Here is an 8,113-nt window from a genome sequence, read left to right as displayed (position 1 = left end):
GGTTCAGGGTGCCTGAGGAGCATCCAGGTGACTGTCAAAATTAGTTGGAATATAGGTATGAAGGTGAGACTTGAGATGGAGAATTGGCAGTTATTTGCATAGGAGAGAGTGTCAAAGCTATTTGAGTGAACACCAAAAGGAAGAGAATAGAAGGAGAAGTTTAAAGACAGACTTTGAGAAAAGCCTACATTTAGGGACTAAGAGTAGAAAGAAGAACTAGTGAAAAATCAAAGTTAAAGAAAAATCCTTTCAACTATGTGATTAGAAAGTCTCTGGTCTCCTTTAAAAGAAATATTTGGTAAAAGCCAGATGGTCAGGCATTTATGAGACTGACGCGCTGCCTACTGTGCTAAGGAGGCACCTTGGTCAGGTATTTAAAAATAAGTAGATGCCTAGGATTTCTGGCAAGTAATTGATACTCTGACTTCCTGTTGTGTGACTCTAGAACTTTTCTCTAGAGAAACAGACCCATACTTCAAATTACCTATCTAGTAGACCTATAGGCATCTTAAGACCGAAAACAGTGTATCATTCCTATTCCCCAAAACTCAAACTTGTATTTGTGCATTTGATTATTAAACCTATTCAATTATTAACTCCACTGTTCATTTGCCCTAACCAGAAATCTTAGATTCATCTTCCACTATCCTCCCTTCCTTATCATTAGGAACCTTCCACTTCCAAATCCAGCATACACTTGACTGTTGCTATATACTGAATGTGTATCCCCAAAATGTGATGGTGTTGGGAGGTGGAGCCTTTGGGAGGTAAATAAATTGTGGGGATAGAAATGCTCATTAATGGAATTAATGCCCTTCTAAAAAAGACTCCAAGAGATGCCTTGCACCATTTACCATGAGAGCTTACTGCAAAAAAGCAGCCATCTGTGAACAAGGAAAGGGCTTTCATCAGACAGTGAATCTGCCGGAGCCTTGATCTTGGACTTTTCAGCTATCAGAACTGTGAGAAAGAAGTTTCTGTTATCTCTAAGTCACCTAGTCTGTGGTACCTTTGTTATAGCAGCCCATATACCTACTGCTTAGCCTTACTTCAAGGACTTTCACTCCCTGCATTTGTGTCAAGCTCCTCAATTGCCCCAGATTTGGTTCCAGTGAGTTCTTATGGCACAGGCTGCAGTAGTCACCCCACCAGATGGTACAGGCAGCGGATTTTGCTGCATCCAAGTGGTACTGTTCATGCATGATCTCTGCCAGGACACAGAGTGCACAAGCCATGAGATCATGGCTATTTCCACCTAGATTTCCTGGTGTGTGACCCAGGCAGAAAATCCCTGCAGAGGTAGAGTCACCCCAGAGAAAGAGCTACCACTATAGCACTCCTCGGTGGAGCTGTGGGAGGCTGCCCTCGTGACTAGGAGCCACCCGTGGGCAATTCCAGTCTAGGAGAACCACAGGCTTGTGACTTTAACCTTTAAGAGCTAGGTGTGGGCTGCTTCAAGCAAATTCATAGGGTTAGGGGCTGTCCAAAGCCATGGGGCAAGGCCATCTATAGCCTTTGGGACCTAACCCCTATCTGTATCATCCTTTGTTACATTCATCTAGTATTTTATGGAACTTAATTTTGTCTGTTTCTCTGTCTGAACTCAAAAGGAGAGATTGTTCCTTGTTCATCTTTTGTTCATAGTCTTCATATCCATGCCTGACATCTAGTAGAAACGCACTACATGTTTGAATTAATATTCAAAGTCAATCATTTATTTAACAAATATTTATTATCAAGTATGTAATACACTGTACCAGGAGCTCAAAATAGGCTAATAGTTAGTACTCTTAACATCCCCAGATAAGGGACCAAAGATTTTAGAGTGGTTAAGTCATTTGTCTAATAAAAAGTGGTAGAGCTATTGGACAGAAAATTGAGTGTCTGTGACCATTCGCAACTGTTACCTTGAATGAAAGAATAAATAATAAACAGCCTGAACTTAAGGCTGTATTATTTTGGATGGCTGTTCTATGTTTTTTTGTTTTCAAATTTATTTATTTATTTTTTAAAGATTTTATTTATTTATTTGACAGAGAGAGACACAGCGAGAGAGGGAACACAGCAGGGGGAGTGAGAGAGGGAGAAGGAGGCTTCCCACAGAGCAGGGAGCCCGATGCAGGACTGGGGTCATGACCTGAGCCAAAGGCAGATGCTTAATGACTGAGCCACCTAGGTGCTCCTCCAATTTATTTTTAAAATTTTCTTCTGATTTCTATGGTTCAATGTTAGCTAAGTCATGGAATCAAAAATTAAAAAGAAATCATGTAAAGCAGGTGTTAATGTTTTGCATAGCTTTGCATTTAGCAATATCTTTATAATCTCTAGCGTGAACTACTTAGGCATAATTTTATGGGGACTCTAGAAGTTTCCAGGGGTGTTTCAGTGAGTCAGTCAGTTAAGCATCTATCTCCAACCCAGGTCATGATCCCGGGGACCATGATCCCAGGGCGTTGCTCAGTGGGGAGCCTGCTTCTCCCTCTGCCCCTCTGCCCCTCCCCCGCAACTCTGTGTGTGTGTGTGTGCGCATGTGCACATTCCCTCTCTACCAAATAAATAATAATAAATAAATAAATAAATAAATAAATAAAATCTTTAAAAAAGAAAGACTAGAGGTTTCTAGACCACATTGTCTTTTCCTGCTTCATTTGCATCTTCTGTATGTGCTGCTCATTTTTTTTAAAGATTTTATTTATTTATTTGACAGAGAGAGATCACAAGTAGGCAGAGAGGCAGGCAGAGAGAGAGAGAGAGGAGGAAGCAGCCTCCTGCAGAGCAGAGAGCCTGATGGAGGACTCAATCCCAGGACCCTGAGATCATGACCTGAGCTGAAGACAGAGACTTAACCCACTGAGCCACCCAGGCACCCCGTGCTACTAATTTTGAAAACCAGCAAAGTGTTGGAGAAGAGGTAATAGAGATCATGAGAATTTGGTTTGAAAAGAGTAAGTGTTTTGTAATCTGTATTATAAATTCTATTAGCCTGGATAAACTGTGTCAAATCTAAAATACCAGAGGTTTAAGTTAGATGCAATTGAAAATGAGTATCACTGTCATTTAAGTAATAATGACATTTCCTTAGTGTTAATTTATCTTCTCAATATTATCCACTGTGACACCCAACTTTCTAAGAAAATCTGAAAACTTTATCTACCATTTAAAAGTAATCTTTTAATCCCCTTAACATTTTATAATAGGCTATCATAATGGATTTTCCTAAGCTTTCTATTGAAATGGTACCATAAACTTTGAGTACTTTCTCCATTATAGCAGACCAATAGTTGCAAGATGGACAAAATCCTAGGCAGTTCAGTGATAGATAGCCATCATTTTTCACTTTCCTTTCTATCTTACACATTATTTGCATTATTAGTGTTCTCTTCAATATGCTGTTTCCTTATAGAAATATAAGTTTTCTGAGGAATAATTTAATCTAGATAACATAATCTATAAACCTGTTGAACTAGTTAATTATAACTCAAATATATTGCAGTATGGTAAAGCTAACTATATAGCTTAAGAGCACCTCTGTGAAGCACTCTGAGTTGTGGTACTTCTCACCTCTGCCCCCTTCCCCCAACACACATGCTCTCTCTCTCAAAAAAAAAAAAAAAATTATGCACCCAATATTGGAGCATCTAAATATATAGAGCAAACATTAGCAAATCAGAAGGAAGAGATAAATAATAGTAAAATAATAATAGGGACCTTCAGTATCCCACTTTGAACAGTAGATAGATCATCCAGACAGAATATCAGGGAAACACTAGACTTAAACTACACTTCAGACCAAAAATATCTAACATATATGCAGAACATTCCAACCATGGCAGAATACACATAGAATGCTCTCTAGGATAAATAATATATTAGGCCACAAAACAAGTCTTAACAGATATGAAAAGATTAAAATCACATCAGGCATCTTTGCTGATCACAATTACATGAAACTAGAAATCAGTAACAAGAAAGACTGGAAAATTCATAAATATGTGGAGAGTAAACAATATCCTTCTGAATGTCAAGACATTAAAGAAGAAATATAAAAGTATCTGAGACAAATCAACACGCTAAAATTATGGGATGCAATAAAAGCAACTCTAAGAGGGAAGTTTATAGTGATAAATGTCTACATCAAAAAAATAAAGATCTCAAACAACCTAGCTTTACACCACATGGAACTAGGAAAGGAAGAACAACTAAACCTGAATTAGTAGAAGGAGGAAATAACAAAGATCAGAGCAGAAATAAATGAATAGAGACTAGAGAGATATTAGAAAAGATCAATTAAAATACAAGTTGGTTTTTTAAAAGATAAAATTGCCAAAATTTTAGCTAGCCTAACAGAGAAAAAGAGAGAAAACTCAAAATTAGAAATGAAAGAGATGTTACAAATAATGCCAAAAAAATACAAATGACCATGAGAGACTATATGGACAATTATATGTCAACAAATCAGACAACTTAGAATAGATAAATTCCTAGAAAGACACAATCTACAAAGAACAAATTACGGAAAAAATAGAATATTTGAACAGACCAATAACGTGCAAGGCAATTGAGTCAGTATTCAAAAATCTTTCAACAAACAAAAGGTTAATTACAGATGGCTTCACTGGTGAATTCTTCCAGACATTTAAAGAATTAGTGGCAATCCTTAAACTCACAATTGAAGTGTAAGGAACACTTCCAGACTCATTTTACAAGGGCAGCGTTACCCTGATACCAAAGCCTGGTAAGGACATTATAAGAAAAGAAAATTATAGGGCATCTGGGTGGCTCAGTTGGTTAAGCATCTCCCTTCAGCTCAGGTCAAGATCCAAGGTCCTGGGATCGAGTCTCACATTGGGCTCCCTGCTCAGCAGGATGTCTGCTTCTCCTTCTCCCTCTCCCTCCCATTCCCTCTGCCTGTCGCTCCCCCTGCTTTTGCTCTTGCTCTCCTCTCTGAATCAGATTAATAAATAAAATCTCTTCAAAAAAAAGAAAAAGAAAAAATTACAGGCCAGTATCCCTGCTGAACATATTTTCAAAAGTTCTCAACAAAATAATACTAAACAGTATTGAACAGTATATTAAGAGGATTATATACCATGATCAATTTAGATTTATCCATAGGTAGTTCAACATATTCAAATCAGTAAACATGCCATAATGAGAAAATAATCACATTATCATCTCCGTAGATGCAGAGGAAGCATTTTACAAAATTTGACAATCTTTGATATAACTCTCAATAAATGAGGTATAGAAAGAATGTATCTCAAAAAAATAAAAGGTCTTATATAACAAGTTTACAACTAACATACTATCATCAGAGACAAGACAAAGGTGTCCACTCTCATCACTTCTATTCAATTTAGTACTGGGAACCCTAGCCAGCGCAATTAGGCAAGAAAAAGAAATAAAAGGCATCCATATCAGAAAGGAAAAAGTAAAATTGTCTTTGTTTGTAGAACATATTATCTTAATAGAAAATCCTAAAGACTCCAATGAACTTAGTAAAGTTGCAGGCTACAAAATCAAAATCTGATTGCATTTTTATGCACTAACAACAAACTATCTGAAAAAGAAATTAACAATCCCATTTCTAATTACATCAAAAGGAATAAAATGTGTAAGAATAAATAAAGGAGGTAAAAGATCTGTACAATGGAAATTACAAAACATTTCTGAAGAAACTGAAAAAGACATAGATAAATGGCAAGATATCTCATGTTTATGGATTGAAAGAATTAATAGTCTTAATATATCCCTAGTACACAAAGTGATCCACACATTCAATTCCATCTTTATCAAAATTCAAATGGCATTTTTTACAGAATAGAAAAAAGTAGGCATAAAATTCATATGGAATCATAAAAGACCCCAAATCGCTAAAGCAATTTTGAGCAAGAAGTGCAAAGTTGCAGGCATTTTACCTCCTCATTTCAAACTATATTTCAAATCTATAGTAATCAAAATAGTATGATATTGGCATAAAAACACACAAATCAATGGAAGAGAATAAACAACCCAGAAATAAACCCACATATATACGGTCAACTAATTTTTTACAAAGTCACCAAGAATACACAATAGGGAAAAGATAGCATCTTCAATAAATGGTATTAGAAAATTGGACTGTCATATGCAAAAGAATAACTCTGGATCCTTATCTCATACCATACATAAAAATCAACTCAAAAGGACGAAAGATTCAAATTAAGGACCTGAAACTGTAAAACTCTTAAAGAAAACACAGAGGAAAAGATCATTGAGATTAGTCTTGTCAGTGATTTTTTTGGATCTGACACCAAAACCAAATAGGTAAGATTATATAAAACTAAAATGTTTCTGCACAACAAAGGAAACCATCAACAAATTTAAAACGCAACTTATAGAATGGGATGAAGCATTTGCAAAATATATACTCTATAAGGAGTTAAAGCCAGGATATGAAAAGAAATCTTACAACTAATAGAAATAATAGTAATAATCAGGTTTTAAGCAAAGGGCCTGAGTAGACATTTTTCCAAAGAAGACATAAATATGGCCATCAGATATATGAAAATATCCTCAACATCAATAATCATCACAGAAATGCAAATAAAAACCATAATTACATATCACTTCAAACCTGTTTAAGATGGCTATTATCAAAAAAAGGATAAGAAATGTTGGCGGGGATATGGAGAATTTGGAATCTTGTACACAGCTGTTAGGAGTGCAAAATGATAGAGCTGCTATTGCAAACAGTATGGGGGATTCCTCAAAAAATAAAAAATAGAACAACCACAGGATCCAGCAATCTCACTTCTGGGTAAAGATCCAAGAGAACTGAAGTCAGGATCGCAAAGACAAATTAGCCCTCCCATGTTCATAACAGCACTATTCACAATAACCAAGATGTGGAAACAACATAAGTTTCTGTTGATGGATGGTTGAAGAAAGCCTACAAGGGAATATTACTGAGCCTTCCAAGGTCTGCAAATATTGGATTTGGATCAAGTTGGGGCCACTATGCTAAGTAAAATGAGCCAGTTACAGAAAGACAAATACTGGATGAATCTATTTATATATGGTATCTAAAATATTCAAATTCCTAGAATTGGTGAGTGGGACTCAAGGGGAGATGGGAAGTTATGAATCAGCAGGCATGAAGTTCTAATTAAGCAAGATGAATAAGTTATACAGATCTGCTTTACAATATTGTACCTATGGTCAACAATATTGTATTATACACTTGAAAACTTGTTATGAGGGTAGACCTTATGTTAAGTGTTTTTACCACAATAAAATTAATTTTTTAAAAAATTTACTTATTTATTTGACAGAGATCACAAGGAGGCAGAGAGAGAGGAGGAAGCAGGCTCCCCGCTGAGTGGAGAGCCTGATGCAGGGCTAGATCCCAAGCCTGGGATCATGACCTGAGCTGAAGGCAGAGGCTTTAACCCACTGAGCCACCCAGGTGCCCCTAAAATTAATTTTAAAAAGACTGAAAATAAATTAACCAAGCACCAACTCAAGACAAGAAAGATAAGATCAATAGAGAATGCCTAAGAGAGAAGAGGAAGGAAAGAATAAAGTGCAGCTATTGATTAAATAGAATTCTAAAAAATAAATGGGAAGACTCAAATTCTGTTTGTGTTTAAAAAGTACTGACAAGATAAATGAAGAAAAAGAAGATATAAATAAATTTCAGAGTGAAGGAGAGAAACGTAATAAAAAACATAGTAGATACAATAGTATTCTTTTTTTTTTTAAGATTTTATTTATTTATTTGACAGAGATCACAAGTAGAGAGGCAGGCAGAGAGAGAGGGGGAAGCAGGCTCCCTGCTGAGCATGTGTGTGTGTGTGTGTGTGTGTGTGTGTGTGTGTGTGTGTGTGTGTGTTTTAGCAAGAGGACCAGTTATTAAGAGTTTCTAAAATTAACCTATTATCAGTGAGTTAAAAGAATAAATGTGGGGTGAGAGAGAAATAGACCAGCTGGTTCCTAGGCTTCTTAGAGGAGTCTGAGTGAGTTAATGAACTGAGCTGGGTTTATAGGTAAGTAAGATTGAGAAGGTGGGATCATACACAGAGACCCTTTAAAATTTTAAAGTTATAACAAAATGACAAGTATTTAAAGAGAG

This window comes from Enhydra lutris, unplaced genomic scaffold (assembly GCF_002288905.1).
Source record: "Enhydra lutris kenyoni isolate GAN:26980312 unplaced genomic scaffold, ASM228890v2 scaffoldscaffold39, whole genome shotgun sequence".
Taxonomy (NCBI): Eukaryota; Metazoa; Chordata; class Mammalia; order Carnivora; family Mustelidae; genus Enhydra; species Enhydra lutris.
The sequence above is the reverse complement of the archived record's forward strand: the minus strand, read 5'-3'. Positions refer to the sequence as shown.